The sequence below is a fragment of the Coregonus lavaretus genome, assembly GCF_964263955.1.
Source record: "Coregonus lavaretus genome assembly, chromosome: 21".
Taxonomy (NCBI): Eukaryota; Metazoa; Chordata; class Actinopteri; order Salmoniformes; family Salmonidae; genus Coregonus; species Coregonus lavaretus.
In genome coordinates, this window is record NC_140008.1 from 45,199,195 (window position 1) to 45,215,830 (window position 16,636).

Here is a 16,636-nt window from a genome sequence, read left to right on the forward strand (position 1 = left end):
CAGACCTGTAACTTCTTCTTTAAGAGGCTCCTCTGTCCTCCACTCGTTACCTGTATTAATGGCACCTGTTTGAACTTGTTATCAGTATAAAAGACACCTGTCCACAACCTCAAACAGTCACACTCCAAACTCCACTATGGCCAAGACCAAAGAGCTGTCAAAGGACACCAGAAACAAAATTGTAGACCTGCACCAGGCTGGGAAGACTGAATCTGCAATAGATAAGCAGCTTGGTTTGAAGAAATCAATGTGGGAGCAATTATTAGGAAATGGAAGACATACTAGACCACTGATAATCTCCTTCGATCTGGGGCTCCACGCAAGATCTCACCCCGTGGGGTCAAAATGATCACAAGAACGGTGAGCAAAAATCCCAGAACCACACAGGGGGACCTAGTGAATGACCTGCAGAGAGCTGGGACCAAAGTAAAAAATCCTACCATCAGTAACACACTACGCCGCCAGGGACTCAAATCCTGCAGTGCCAGACGTGTCCCCCTGCTTAAGCCAGTACATGTCCAGGCCCGTCTGAAGTTTGCTGATGATCCAGAAGAGGATTGGGAGAATGTCATATGGTCAGATGAAACCAAAATATAACTTTTTGGTAAAAACTCAACTCGTCGTGTTTGGAGGATAAAGAATGCTGAGTTGCATCCAAAGAACACCATACCTACTGTGAAGCATGGGGGTGGAAACATCATGCTTTGGGGCTGTTTTTCTGCAAAAGGACCAGGACGACTGATCCGTGTAAAGGAAAGAATGAATGGGGCCATGTATCGTGAGATTTTGAGTGAAAACCTCCTTCCATCAGCAAGGGCATTGAAGATGAAACGTGGCTGGGTCTTTCAGCATGACAATGATCCCAAACACACCGCCCGGGCAACGAAGGAGTGGCTTCGTAAGAAGCATTTCAAGGTCCTGGAGTGGCCTAGCCAGTCTCCAGATCTCAACCCCATAGAAAATCTTTGGAGGGAGTTGAAAGTCCGTGTTGCCCAGCGACAGCCCCAAAACATCACTGCTCTAGAGGAGATCTGCATGGAGGAATGGGCCAAAATACCAGCAACAGTGTGTGAAAACCTTGTGAAGACTTACAGATAACGTTTGACCTGTGTCATTGCCAACAAAGGGTATATAACAAAGTATTGAGAAACTTTTGTTATTGACAAAATACTTATTTTCCACCATAATTTGCAAATAAATTCATTAAAAATCCTACAATGTAATTTTCTGGATTTTATTTTCTCATTTTGTCTGTCATAGTTGACGTATACCTATGATGAAAATTACAGGCCTCTCTCATCTTTTTAAGTGGGAGGACTTGCACAATTGGTGGCTGACTAAATACTTTTTTTCGCCACTGTAAGCAGACAATGAAAGCTCTTACAAGATTTGATGATGACATTTCTCTAAAACATGCTACATGTCACCACCAAGTCAGAACAGTAGGATAAGTTATGAGGGGGAAAGGGACCAAATTAGTATTACTTTCTTAGCTACAGTATACATATCTCACTGGCATATTACATCATTTATGCAGCAGCATAAAATACATTTTTGGACTCACCTTGTTGTGCTGTGCTCACTTGAACAGGAAGGTGGCGCGGCAGTCCGTCTTGTGGGGAAATTTTGTCATGAAACTTCGTCTTCAAAATCTGGCATTTTCTGGATTTATGGTTCTTTCAAGACAACTGGGAAAAAACAAGGTTGAATCATGACGTCAGTGATCTTCAGGTCGGAGCTTTAGAAAGAGGCCCGAGTTCCCGACTTGGAATTCCAAGTTGGATAACCGTTCAAAATGTATTTTCCAAGTCGGAGCTCGTCTTTTTCCGAGTTCCCAGTTGTTTTGAGCTCACTGAAGTCTGACATTTCCCAGTTCAGAGTTTCCAGTTGTTTTGAACGCTGCAGTAGTCATGCTGAAGTCAACCTTTTCTGGCCAATGGTGTTGAGTGTGAATGTTTATCCTTTTAAGCTTGGAAAACCCAGACTTGTAACACACACCCTCTCCACCGAATAGCAGGCAGAGGAAGCAAAATCAGGATTGCTTTACAACGCTTGCAGTTAGCCACCGATTCCTTCCAAACCACTCATTGTTGAATTTGCGATTTCCAACTTGTTGTGTAATGTTTATTTCCAATGGCCGATGAGCACCGATACGTTTTATCTATAATTTCTCTTCATATGACAAGGATTGAAAAGTATTTGCCAGTAGATTGTCGACGTTATTCATGATGATGACTGCTTGTCTAGCTTGCTAGCTAGGATTGTGAAAGTATGATGTTGACATGATCAGTCCAATCAAAGCTACGGTAGATATAATGTGATTTGACGTCATTTTATCTGTGGCCAATGACCTTGATCCTTCTTCGATGGGCACTTCTAATGTAAATCTATAAAGCAGAAAATAGACCATGTTTGTTTTTATTTTGATACTGCCCCCCCATGGGAATCGAACCCACAACCCTGGCATTGCAAACACCATGCTCTACCAACTGAGCTACATCCCTGCAGCCCATTCCCTCCCATACCCTGGGCCAATTGTGGGCCGCCCCATGGGTCTCCCGGTCACATCCAGCTGGATTCGAACCAGGATCTGTAGTGGCATAGATAGCACTGCGATGCAGTGCCTTAGACCACTGCGCCACTCGGGAGATATTAGTTCACCTGTTTCTTTGTGTTCTTGAACGTAGCCCTGTCTTTCATTTTTGTTCATTTATTTTACCTGTATGATTATTAACTCAATATAATAATTTTTTACATTGTTTGCAAACTGATATGTGACACGTATTAATGGCAAAATAACAGGCTCTGCCCCACCTTCCCTGAATGATGGGTCGCCACTGATTGAGACTCATCCAATGCAATTAACCAGATGCTGTAGCTCTAGCTTAAACTGACAGATTTTTATGGGGATTTTTTTATTACGCTAATTGATGTTCGCGGGGCGCGGACATCAACTCTAAGGGTTAATAAGTGACATACAACAAACATATAAAGATAATGTAATCCCATTACTCAACAATGTAATGAATACTCAGGGAGAAGATTCACGCGCAGAGCGCAGCAGGTGTTTATTACGCCTTCGTAGAAGGCAGGAATCGTGGTCACAGGCAGGCAATGGTCATACACAGGTAGGCAAACAGGCAGGTGAAACAAAACTAGGATGGAAAGCTAAACTGGTTCTCACAAACGAGCTAGGAAAATGCTTAGCAGAGTCAAAACGAACAATACATCACAAGGCACAAACAGAAAGAACTGAACTAAATAAGCAGCTGATGAGACCAGGTGAGTAACTAACACAGGTGAAATCAATGAACAAAAATGAAAGACAGGGCTACGTTCAAGAACACAAAGAAACAGGGCTACGTACAAGAACACAAGGTGAACTAAGAAAACAAATACAGAACCTTACAAACAAAATGAAAGCAGATCTATTTAAATGGACAATCTTCCCATAAATCTTACAGGTACAATAAACTCCTCAGAATGGCATGGCTACCAAAGTTTTTATATTTATTCTCGGTAATACTAATTACCCAACCGAAGACATTCTTTAAAAATATATACTCGGCCATAACAGACTTTATATGGGAAAATAAAACTCATAGAATAAAAAGTGAAGTTTTATATCTCCCAAAGTGAGTGTGGTTTTGACCTCCCAGGCTTGGAATTGTATCAACTTGCCACCCAAGTCGTTTACTTGAGACATATTGTTAAATGTACTAAAGAGGAACAATGGGTACATATTGAAGATGCGCATGCTCACCCCCAGAATCTTTTCATGTGTCTTTTTTCAAAGGATAAAGCTAAGCACATGTCACGACTTCCACAGACTAATGGGGATATGAACCAGGTGTGTGTAATTGACAAGACAAGACAAATGGAATGATGATATATGGAGCGGCAGTGGCTAGTAAGCCGGTGACGACGAACGCCGAAGCCTGCCCGAACAAGGAGGGGAGGCAGCCTCTGCGTTCGTCGTCACCGGCTTACTAGCCACTGCCGCTCCATATATCATCATTCCATTTGTCTTGTCTTGTCAATTACACACACCTGGTTCATATCCCCTCATTAGTCTGTGTATAAGTGTTCCCTCTGCCCCCTTGTCCTTGTGGGTGATTGTTTTATGTGAAGATGAGTGTAGCTCGGTTGAGCTACCCTTACTTTGGATTGCCGGGGTTATTTCTCCCCGTGTGCCTGTATTGTTTTCCAGTGTGCCTGTATTACGCCCTGTGTTGTTGACGCTATCCAGCGTAACTGTGTCCTATGGAATAAACTCTGTATTCGGTGATTTACCCTCCTGCGCCTGACTCCTTCAAATCACACTCTCACAGCACATTAACAACTTCATAGTTAAAAACATTATAACAATATGGAAGAAAATGAAACAGATTCTACAAGAATCAATATCACTCCCAAAAAACTCAACCCTATGGAACAATCCTTCGATAGCTTTTCAGAATGCACCGATGAATTGGTCCATATGGAAAACTAAGGCATAGAAACCGTAAATGACTTAGTAAAAGAAATACATTTATTTCCATGACAGAATTAAAAAGCAATTTTGGACTGACCAATAAAGATATTTTCAAATACATGCAACTTTAAAGTGTTATATCACGAAATTTGGATTTAAAATATTTTGGACATCAGAGCAATCTTGAAGGAACCTTGCAGAGAGTCTATCCAACTGACAACCTCTTAGGAAAACAATATTAACTATTGGAACCAAGACTTAAAAATAACTGATATTGGCACAAGATGGAGGGAATGCTGGAACATTCTAACTAAATTACAGGGAACGAAAACGTATGCTCAATCCAGTATAAACTAATGTATATAATTTATTATACAAGAGACAAAATTCACAAATTCTACAGCACAAGACAGAGTCATGTCTTAAGTGTAAAACTAACAATGACTCAATAATGGGAATGCAATAAAGTCCAAAAGTTATGGGCGGGGTTAGATTTAAAAAATATTTATATTTTATGCATATTTCAAGACATGTCATATGGGGCAGTGAGATACCCGATGGGTTGGAAAATACTCCTCTTGTAATTGTCTACTTAAAAACTGGAAATCAACCATTCCTCCATCGTTAAGACAATGGAAAAATCATTTGCTTCATTATCTGAATATTGAAGAGCGTGGATGACGCAAAGGAACAAAATGGTGCAATTTGAGGACATGTGGCTGAGAGTAGTGCAGGCACTGGAGATAGGGGAGAGAACAGGTGGGTCTGTGCAGGAGTGATGTTGTTGATGTTTGTGTGCATCTGTATGTTGCCTTTTGTATGTGTATGTTTTGTTTATACTGTTAGATAATAATAATATATATATATATATACAGTACCAGTCAAAGGTTTGGGCACACCTACTCATTCCAGGGTTTTTCTTTATCTTTACTATTTTCTACATTGTAGAATAATAGTGAAGACATCAAAACTATGAAATAACACACATGGAATCATGTATAATCAAAAAAGTGTTAAACAAATCAAAATATATTTTATATTTGAGATTCTTCAAATAGCCACCCTTGATGACAGCTTTGCACACTATTGGCATTCTCTCAACTAGCTTCACCTGGAATGCTTTTGCAACTGTCTTGAAGGAGTTCCCACATATGCTGAGGACTTGTTGACTGCTTTTCCTTCACTCTGCAGTCCGACTCATCCCAAATCATCTCAATTGGGTTGAGGTCCGGGGATTTTGGAGGCCAGGTCATCTCTGTAGCTCAGCTGGTAGAGCACGGCGCTTGTAATGCCAAGGTAGTGGGTTCGAACCCCGGGACCACCCATACACAAAAAAATGTATGCACGCATGACTGTAAGTCGCTTTGGAAAAAACGTCTGCGAAATGGCATATTATTATTATTATTATTATGCAGCACTCCATCACTCTCCTTCTTGGTCAAATAACCCTTACACAGCCTGAAGGTGTGTTGGGTCATTGTCCTGTTGAAAAACAAATGATAGTCCCACTAAGCCGAAACCAGATGGGATGGCGTATCGCTGCAGAATGCTGTTGTAGCCATGCTGTTTAAGTGTGCCTTGAATTCTAAATAAATCACAGACAGTGTCACCAGCAAAGCACCCCCACATCATAACACCTCCTCCTCCATGCTTTACGGTGGGAAATACAGTGCCTTGCAAAAGTATTCATCCCCCTTGGTGTTTTTCATATTTTGTTGCATTACAACCTGTAATTTAAATGGATTTTTATTTGGATTTCATGTAATGGACACCCCCTTTGCTATGAAGCCCCTAAATAAGATCTGGTGCAACCAATTACCTTCAGAAGTCACATAATTAGTTAAATAAAGTCCACCTGTGTGCAATCTAAGTGTCACATGATCTGTCACGTGATCTATATATAAACCTGTTCTGAAAGGCCCCAGAGTCTGCAACACAACTAAGCAAGTGGCACCACCAAGCAAACAGCACCATGAAGACCAATGAGCTCTCCAAACAGGTCAGGGACAAAGTTGTGGAGAAGCACAGATCAGGTTGGGTTATAAAAAATATCAGAACCTTTGAACATCCCACAGAGCACCATTAAATCCATAATTATAAAATGGAAAGAATATGGCACCACAACAAACCTGCCAAGAGAGGGCTGCCCACCAAAACTCACGGACCAGGCAAGGAGGGCATTAATCAGAGAGGCAACAAAGAGACCAAAGATAACCCTGAAGGAGCTGCAAAGCTCCACAGCGGAGATTGGAGTATCTGTCCATAGGACACTTTAAGCTGTACGCTCCACAGAGCTGGGCTTCACGGAAGAGTGGCCAGAAAAAAGCCATTGCTTAAAGAAAAAAATAAGCAAGAACGTTTGGTGTTTACCAAAAGGCATGTGGGAGACTCCCCAAACATATGGAAGAAGGTACTCTGATCAGATGAGATTAAAATTGAGCTTTTTGGCCCTGCCGATGAACACCATCCCCACAGTGAAGCATGGTGGTGGCAGCATCATGCTGTGGGGATGTTTTTCATTGGCAGGGACTGGGAAACTGGTCAGAATTGAAGGAATGATGGATGGCGCTAAATACAGGGAAATTCTTGAGGGAAACCTGTTTCTGTCTTCCAGAGATTTCAGACTGGGTCGGAGGTTCACCTTCCAGCAGGACAATGACCCTAAGCATACTGCTAAAGCAACACTCGAGTGGTTTAGGAGGAAACATTTAAATATCTTGGAATGGCCTAGTCAAAGCCCAGACCTCAATCCAATTGAGAATCTGTGGTATGACTTAAAGATTGCTGTACACCAGCAGAACCCATCCAACTTGAAGGAGCTGGGAGTTTTGTAAATTTTTCAAGGCAAAACTGTACAAAAATCCCTGTGGCTAGATGTGCCAAGCTTATAGAGACATACCCCAAGAGGCTTGCAGCTGTAATTGCTGTATAAGGTGGCTCTACAAAGTAGTGACTAGTCAGGCCGCTCAAGTTTTCTGTTTTTTAGTGTTATTTCTTGTTTGTTTCACAATAAAAAATATTTTGCATCTTCAAAGTGGTAGGCATGTTGTGTAAATCAAATGATACAAACCCCCCAAAAATCCATTTAAATTCCAGGTTGTAAGGCAACAAAATAGGAAAAATGCCAAGGGGGGTGAATACTTTTGCAAGGCACTGTACAAATGTGGAGAACATCCATTCACCCACACTGCATCTCACAAAGACACAACAGTTGGAACCAAAAATCTCAAATTTGGACTTCGGACCAAAGGACACATTTCCACCGGTCTACTGTCCATTGCTCGTGTTTCTTGGCCCAAGCAAGTCTCTTCTTCTTGTTGTTGTCCTTAAGTAGTAGTTTAGTTGCAGCAATTTGACAATGAAGGGCCTGATTCACAAAGTCTACTCCGAATAGTTGATGTTGAGATGTGTCTGTTACTTCAACTCTGTGAAGCATTTATTTGGCCTGCAATTTCTGAGGCTGGTAACTCTAATGAACTTATCCTCTGCAGCAGAGGTAACTCTGGGTCTTCCATTCCTGTGGCAGTCCTCATGAGAGCCAGTTTCATCATAGCGCTTGATGGTTTTTGCAACTGTACTTGAAGAAACTTTCAAAGTTCTTGAAATGTTCCATATTGACTGACCTTCATGTCTTAAAGTAATGATGGACTGTCGTTTCTCTTTGCTTATTTGAGATGCTCTTGCCATAATATGGACTTGGTCTTTTACCAAATAGGGCTATTTCTGTATACCCCCCCTAGCTTGTCACAACACAACTGGTTGGCTCAAATGCATTAAGAAGGAAATAAATTCCACAAATGAACTTTTAAGAAGGCACAGCTGTTAATTGAAATGCATTCCAGGTGACTACCTCATGAAGCTGGTTGACAGAGTGCCAAGAGTGTGCAAAGCTGTCATCAAGGCAAAGGGTGGCTGTTTTTTGGTTACTACATGATTCCATATGTGTTATTTCATAGTTTTGATATCTTCACTATTATTCTACAATGTAGAAAACTGTAAAAATAAAGAAAATCCCTTGAATGAGTAGGTGTTGTAAAACGTTTGACTGGTAGTGTATATATATATATTATAGAGTATATTCAATTGTAAGGGGTTTCGTGAGCTACATATAAGTTAGGTAGTTAGTTACAAAACCTGCAGACCCTGTCAGATATTGTAATTTGCTTTTAATTATAATTTTGCCATCCACTTCTTGGGGATTGTGGAGAAGCGCTATTCTCACTCTAAAGACATTAAGGTTAGTCAGGAGTCTGGACTAGTTGCTTTTACAATGCTCAGTATATCATGATCATAATCATAGACAACTGATACTTTTACTTCCCCTGTTATAACAAATTGATAACCCACATATTGTTACCCAGCTAATTATTGGGATCCAAAATAACAGTGTCATGATCTGACTTGTCTTCCCTGCTTCAGCAGAGCGGCTCCAGTGAGGGGCCTGTGTATCCCTACCGGTGTGGTATGAAATGCTGAAACCCTGTCGTCAGGCAGGTGTTGTGTGGCGGTGGTCCGTGTCAGCGGTCCTGCTTCCTCCATGGTCCTGAGGAACATGGCTGGTCTGACCCAAGCCCTACCCCCTCCTTGTACTGCCCTGCTGTGGAGGATCATTGACCCCCACTCCAAAGAGCTGCTGGACCGTGGCCTGGTCCTCTGGTTCCCAGGTCAGAGGAGATCTCACAGTTATTATTGGAAAAACACAATACATTTTGATTTGCATTTAAAAAAGAATAACAAACATTTCATATTAGCTGTGCTTGATCTGTACTGAAGAAGGGTGCCTCATCCAACGCTGCTGTTGTTGTTTTTGTTGTTGTTATGACTGTTGTTGTGATTTCTTTTCAGGTCCCTACAGCTTCACAGGGGAAGAGTTCCATATTCACAGAGGTCCTGCAGTCATCACAGTATTCCTACAGGCCCTAGGTAAGAGACACGTCTAAAATGGCATCCTTTTCCCTATGTAGCATGCAATACAAGTCCTCTTGTAGCATTTCCATTTGGTTGTCTGCACTGCTTTCCTTCCTGCAAACACTTTCCTTGAACTTGAGAGCAATGTTGTCAGCTTCCTTGCAATGTTAATGTTTGGCTGTTAGAGGGCAGTGTTGTATAAATCAATACTGTGCAGTAGAGGTCTCCACGGATTCGGGTGAATCCCTCAGGTCCGGGTCGGGTCTTGTTTATTGTCATCGGGGCTCGGGTCTATGTAACTACAGCTGATAGACCCGAGGGGACCCGACCATGGCTCTGCATAGTCTATAGCATGTTTATTTTACGCTAAGAAGGTGAATTTATTGACTAATAGAAGGCCTAGTCAACATATAAAGACCTATATGTTAACCAGAAGGTCAACTTGGCTTATAAACAAAAAAAAACATTACACTCGGGTCTGGTCAGGTCGGGTCTAGGTTGTCTTTTCTTGGGTCCATACAGGTTTGGGTCGGATTATTGTCGGGTCCGAGTCCCCATTTTAATTTTTTACTATCGGGTCGGGTCTGATTGTCATCAGGTCCGTTCGGGTCCGGATCCAGGTCCAACATTTTGGACCTGTGAAGACCTCTACTGCGCAGTGCCTGAGACTGCAATTAGATTGCATCTTCTCAGAACACAGTCAGTCAACAACACAATACATGAAGCTGATGTCTTGCTGTGCTGTGTGTGTGTAACTAATTGACCCTGGCTTTGACCCTGTTTGAGTGAGTCTCTGTCTTGCTGTGCATTGTGTTGTGCAGGAAGGCCTGGGGGGAGGTGAGACCTGCTGAGGCAGGGGAGTTCACACGGAGGGCTTTCCACGTGGGGAAGCTGGGCCTGACGGAGGTGGAGGACCTGGGGGAACTGATCCACGCTGAGAGAGAGGCCCAGGGGAGGCAGGCCCTCAGGCAGATGGACGGGGAGCTAGGACTGAAGCTACAGACTCAAACGGGTAACATTCATCTTACATAGCAAAGATAGTTTTTTTCACATGTAACATTGGTTATTTGGAAAGTGAACTTCAACTGTCCTGTCCCTGCCTGTCTCCCCTTCAGTTCAGTTCTCCAGGACAGTTCAGTGCAACATCTGCAGACAGAGATCGAGAGACAACTAAGGGACGAGAGGAGAGGAGAAAGGCTATGCAGTGGTGTGAAAGTGGTCATAGCAGGAGCTAGCAATGCTGGGACGAGCAGCCTGCTCAACACACTCTAATAATAATACACACACACACTAAAAGTATTACACTAAATTTCCCATTGACATCAATGCATGAGTACACTTAGTCATACACCTACACTTATTTCTAGAGAATACACACCTAATACAATCTGCAGATGTCACACACGAATGACAATGACAAAAAAAAATGTTTTATCCAGAGCGACCTACAGTGAGTGCATACATTTTCATACTGGGGTCCCGTGGTAAACGAACCCACAACCCTGGCGTCGCAAGCGCCATGCACTACCAACTGAGCTACAGGGAACACCACATAGAGAAAGACTCCACACACTCACGATATGGCTTAAGTCCGATGTCCCTTGAGAGAAAATACAGTGGCTTGCAAAAGTATTCACCCCCCTTGGCATTTTTCCTATTTTGTTGCCTTACAACCTGGAATTAAAATAGATTTTTTGGGGGGGGTTGTATCATTTGGTTTACACAACATGCCTACCACTTTGAAGATGCAAAATATTTTTTATTGTGAAACAAACAAGAAATAAGACAAAAAAACTGAAAACTTGAGCATGCATAACTATTCACCCCCCCCCCAAAGTCAATACTTTGTAGAGCCACCTTTTGCAGCAATTACAGCTGCAAGTCTCTTGGGGTATGTCTCTATAAGCTTGGCATATCTAGCCACTGGGATTTTTGCCCATTCTTCAACGCAAAACTGCTCCAGCTCCTTCAAGTTGGATGGGTTCTGCTGGTGTACAGCAATCTTTAAGTCATACCACAGATTCTCAATTGGATTGAGGTCTGGGCTTTGACTAGGCCATTCCAAGACATTTAAATGTTTCCCCTTAAACTACCCAAGTGTTGCTTTAGCAGTATGCTTCCGGTCATTGCCCTGCTGGAAGGGGAACCTCCGTCCCAGTCTGAAATCTCTGGAAGACTGAAACAGGTTTCCCTCAAGAATTTCCCTGTATTTAGCGCCATCCATCATTCCTTCAATTCTGACCAGTTTCCCAGTCCCTGCCGATGAAAAACATCCCCACAGCATGATGCTGCCACCACCATGCTTCACTGTGGGGATGGTGTTCTCTGGGTGATGAGAGGTGTTGGGTTTGCGCCAGACATTTTCCTTGATGGCCAAAAAGCTCAATTTTAGTCTCATTTGACCAGAGTACCTTCTTCCATATGTTTGGGGAGTCTCCCACATGCCTTTTGGAAAACACCAAACATGTTTGGTTATTTTTTTCTTTAAGAAATTGCTTTTTTCTGGCCACTCTTCCGTAAAGCCCAGCTCTGTTGAATGTACGGCTTAAAGGGGTCTTATAGACAGATACTCCAATCTCCGCTGTGGAGCTTTGCAGCTCCTTCAGTGTTATCTTTGGTCCCTTTGTTGCCTCTCTGATTAATGGCCTCCTTGCCCGGTCTGTGAGTTTTGGTGGGCGGCCCTCTCTTGGCATGTTTGTTGTGGTGCCATATTCTTTCCATTTTTTAATAATGGATTTCATGGTGCTCCGTGGGATGTTCAAAGTATCTGATAATTTTGTATAACCCAACCCTGATCTGTACTTCTCCACAACTTTGTCCCTCACCTGTTTGGAGAGCTCCTTGGTCTTCATGGTTCCGCTTGCTTGGTGGTGACCCTTGCTTAGTGGTGTTGCAGACTCTGGGGCCTTTCAGAACAGGTGTATATATACTGTGATCATGTGACACTTAGATTGCACACAGGTGGATTTTATTTAACTAATTATGTGACTTCTGAAGGTAATTGGTTGCACCAGATCTTATTTAGGGGCTTCATAGCAAAGGGGGTGTACATATGCACGCACCACTTTTCCGTTATGAATTTTTTTGAATCTTTTGAAACAAGTTATTTTTTTCATTTCACTTCACCAATTTGGACTATTTTGTGTATGTCCATTACATGAAATCCAAATAAAAATCCATTTAAATTACAGGTTGTAATGCAACAAAACAGGAAAAACGCCAAGGGGGATAAATACTTTGGCAAGGCACTGTAACTGCGTAATGACATTTATGCAACTGTGTGTGTTTGGCGGCTGCACCACAGGGCTTCCTATCCGAATAATATATGTATTTATCAGACTTCAGAGAAAGTCCTGTTATTGTTTCCTATTGAGCTTTGTCTTTCCCAGGGCCTGACTCATGCCCTCAGCTCTGACACCGATTAATGACCGAGCCTGGCTGTCAGTTGTTTCACTGGGCAGTAGGGAGATAGGGATGCTACCATATAGAACTTCACACTACAGTATGTACGTACAGTTTCGCCGGACTAAATCTGAATTAAGCCATGTGAGTCTGGATGAAAATATCCCATGGCAGGAGACGGTTGATGTGTTTGTCAAGGATCTTATTTTGACGTGATTCCAAGATGATGAAATAAGATAGATATGGGATATAAAAAAGACCTAAAGAACAGTTTCGGTCAAAATACAGGTTCTATCTTAAACGGAGAAGAACGCCGGGCTTCCATTCCTTAGGCCCATACTTTTATTTTTTGTTATAGATGCGAATTTCACCGTTGCAAAGCAAAAATTCTGTGTGGGATTCTGTTTGTTCTTATGGTGGATGAGATCCTTGGTGATGACTGAGTTCTCTCTCCATCCCTATCTATTTCTCTCTTCATCCCTCTATCTCTATCCCGCTCTCTCTCTCCCTCATCCCTCTCTCCTCATCCCTCTCTCCCTCATCCCTCTCTCTCACCCATCCCTCTTCATCTCTCTCTATCCCACTCTCTCTCTCCCTCATCCCTCTCTCCCTCATCCCTCTCTCTCCCCCATCCCTCTCTATCTCTCTCTCAAGCCCTCTCTCTCTCTGTCATCCCTCTCTCTCTGTCTCTCTCCCTCATCCCTCTCTCTCCCCATCCCTCTCTATCTCTCTCTCAAGCCCTCTCTCTCTGTCATCCCTCTCTCTCTCTCTCTTTCTCTCTCTTTCATCTCTCTCTATCTCTCTCTCTTTCATCCCTCTCTCTCTCTCTCTCTGTCTCTCTCCGTCATCCCTCTCTATTTCTATCTTCATCCCTCTCTCTCCCCTATCCCTCTCTATCTCTCACTGCAGCCCTCTCTCTCTCTCTCTGTCATCCCTCTCAATCTCTCTCCCCATCCCTCTCACTCATTGCAGGGACCACCAGGGATGTGGTGGAGACCACACTGGACATTGTGGGGTTCCCTGTCCTCTTTAGTGACACTGCGGGGTTTAGAGACAGCCTAGATAGTGTGGAGAGAGGGGTCTGCAGAGCCTGCCAGAGGTACTGTAGGTGCTTATCAATCAATCAACCAATCAATCAATATCAACATGTATATAGTACACCACATAATGTATGTTGTACAAGGCTTTATTGTCAAAATGGACATTTCATTTCAAGTAATTGAATATCTTTGTTATGTAGTTCACCTAAAATGAATACACTTAAAAGCTCTTAAGGATCGGGGACCCTTATTTCAACTTTCGCCTAAAATGACATACCCAAATCTAACTGCCTGTAGCTCAGGACCTGAAGCAAGGATATGCATATTCTTGATATAATTTGAAAGGAAACACTTTGAAGTTTGTGGAAATGTGAAATGAATGTAGGAGAATATAACACATTAGATCTGGTAAAAGATAATACAAACCAAAAAATATATGCGTTTTCTATTATAATTTTTTTGAATAATCTTTGAAATGCAAGAGAAAGGCCAGACAGTGATGTAGGGATATCAGTGTAATTTAGATTTTGTCCACAAGATGGAAGCATTGTGTGTGCAAAGTTTCAGACCGATCCCGTGAAGGATCTCTACACAATATTTTGTATCAAGTCTACTAGGACTTTTCCCAAATGTTCCGAATTGATCAATTTATACATTTTCAAGTACATAACTATAGAGAACATACAACAATTCTATGGTAATAAAAAATGTAAGTTAATAGTCTCCCAGAAATGTGATACATGATGGATCATTAGCTTCCCTAAAGAAAATACACTAACCTTAAAAATGGATTTTATCAAACAAAACTATGCTACATTCTATCTATGGGACCCTCAGGATGACAAATCAGAGCAAGATTACTGAATGTAAGTACATTATTTACCTTCAGAGGTGAATGTATCAAACCAGTTGCCGTGACAAAAGTGTTTTGTTGTTGTGCACTATCCTCAAACAATAGCATGGTATTTTTTAGCTGTAATAGCTACTGTAAGGTGGATTCTGCAGTTAGATTAACAATAATTTAAGCTTTCTGCCCATATAAGACATGTCTATGTCCCGGAAAGTTGGCTGTTGTTTACAATGCCATTCTAGTCACATATCGCATATTGAGCAGCAACCGTCCCGGTATAGGGGCGCCAATCCTGTAGAGGTTAATTCTTATCCGAGTGAAATCCAGCATACAGTGCACAAATTACCTTCAGTACTAGGATTTGGAAAGACATTAAACAATCCGTTATGGGGACATAATGTGTATTGGGAGTATCATCCTGTGAATTGTGACTTCTGTACAGAACAAAATCAAGTATTGTCTATCAATCAATCATTCAATCAATCAAATGTTATTTAGAAAGCCCTTTTTACATCAGCAGATGTCACAAAGTGCTATACAGAAACCCAGCCTAAAACCCCAAACAGTAAGCAATGTAGATGTAGAAGCACGGTGGCTAGGAAAAACTCTCTAGAAAGGCAGAAACCTAGGAAGAAACCTAGAGAGGAACCAGGCTCTGAGGGGTGGCCAGTCCCTTTCTGGCTGTGCCAGGTGGAGATTATAACAGTACATGGCCATTAAGGCCAGATTCTTCTCCAAGATGTTCAAACGTTCATAGACGACCACCAGGTTCAAATAATAATCACAGTGGTTGTAGAGGTTGCAACAGGTCAGTATATCAGGAGTAAATGTCACTTGGCTTTTCATAGCCGGGCATTTAGAGGTTGAAATAGCAGGTGCGGTAGAGAGAGTTGAAAACAGCAGGTCTGGGACAAGGTAGCACGTCCGGTGAACAGGTCAGGGTTCCATAGCCGCAGGCAGAAGAGTGGAAACTGGAGCAGCAGCACGACCAGGTGCACTGGGGACAGCAAGGAGTCATCAGTCATGAGGCATGGTCCTAGGGCTCAGGTCCTCCGGGATGGGAGGGAGAGAGAGAGGGAGAGAGAGAGAATTAGAGGGAGCATACTTAAATTCACACAGGACACCAGATAAGACAGGAGAAAAACACCAGATATAACAGACTGACCCTAGCCCCCCGGCACATAGACTACTGCAGCATAGATACTGGAGGTATCTACATTATATGGGCAATAGGAATAAAATGTTCAAGACACATGAAAATCCGTAAAAACAAAAAAATGAATAAAATAATTCAGGGCTTTTGTCCCATATATTTTATTTTGGGTCCAGTTCCAGTGATGTCCTAAGCGTATACATTTGTGCTAAAGAGAATGTATGGACATAAATACCAGACAAACACACTCAGGAGGTGGACGGTTGCACAATGGAGTGCCACCAAGCCCAATTGCATTATAATATTTACCATACAGAGGGTGAGGCGCGTACACACACAAACATACTCACACACACCGTCTGTGACAGAGACAATTACATACTGTACATACATACACTATATATACAAAAGTATGTGTACACCCCTTCAAATTAGTGGATTCGGCTATTTCAGCCACACCCGTTGCTGGTGTATAAAATCAAGCACACAGCCTTGTAATCCCTATAGACAAACATTGGCAGTAGAATGGCCTTACTGAAGAGCTCAGGACTTTCAACATGGCACCGTCTTAGGATGCCATCTTTCCAACAAGTAAGTTCGTCAAATGTCTTTCCTGCTAGAGCTGCTCCAGTCAACTGTAAGTGCTGTGAAGTGGACATGTCTAGGAGCAACAACGGCTCAGCCGCGAAGTGGTAGGCCACACAAGCTCACAGAACGGGACCGCCGAGTGCTGAAGCGCGCAGCGCGTAAAAATAATCTGTCACTGGTTGCAACACTCACTACCGAGTTCCAAACTGCCTCTGGAAGCA

At 42.4% G+C, this 16,636-nt stretch overlaps 1 pseudogene across 1 annotated transcript in view; it reads left to right on the top strand.

Moving 5' to 3' along the window:
- LOC311149171 (tRNA modification GTPase GTPBP3, mitochondrial-like) overlaps nt 1-16,636 on the top strand; it is a 55,262-nt pseudogene that overhangs the window by 14,934 nt on the left and 23,692 nt on the right. Inside the window, exons 3-8 of the transcript in view lie at nt 8,625-8,711; nt 8,894-9,138; nt 9,320-9,397; nt 10,204-10,435; nt 10,498-10,649; nt 13,757-13,883. The product of the transcript in view is annotated as a tRNA modification GTPase GTPBP3, mitochondrial-like (transcript). The remainder of the gene's footprint in view (nt 1-8,624; nt 8,712-8,893; nt 9,139-9,319; nt 9,398-10,203; nt 10,436-10,497; nt 10,650-13,756; nt 13,884-16,636) is intronic.